General features: G+C 50.6%; 1 protein-coding gene across 1 annotated transcript in view; it reads right to left on the reverse strand.

Annotated features, from left to right (window-relative positions):
* The window catches only part of CIART (circadian associated repressor of transcription), a 16,225-nt gene that overhangs the window by 14,713 nt on the left and 1,269 nt on the right, over positions 1–243 (reverse strand). The window lies entirely within an intron of this gene.

Genomic DNA, 243 nt, shown 5'->3' on the forward strand with positions numbered 1-243 from the left:
CTAAACTTAATTCCTCGCGTCAGTTCCGGGTGGCCGGGACAAATCACCTTGTGACCCAGAAATGACTTTGGGAGGTCCACTGGCAGATCTAGATCCTGGTATCCATAGACTACGTCCCTGTGTCTCTTGGACTTATCACACAATGGCCTTCAAGAACAATGTGGAAGCCAACAAAGCCTATCCCCAGCCATGCTAGGAAATGTAATCCTACACAACAGACCCGGGGTAGGTCACCTCGGAACG

The sequence above is a fragment of the Nanorana parkeri genome, unplaced genomic scaffold (assembly GCF_000935625.1).
Source record: "Nanorana parkeri isolate BGI_ZX_2015 unplaced genomic scaffold, ASM93562v1 scaffold911, whole genome shotgun sequence".
Taxonomy (NCBI): Eukaryota; Metazoa; Chordata; class Amphibia; order Anura; family Dicroglossidae; genus Nanorana; species Nanorana parkeri.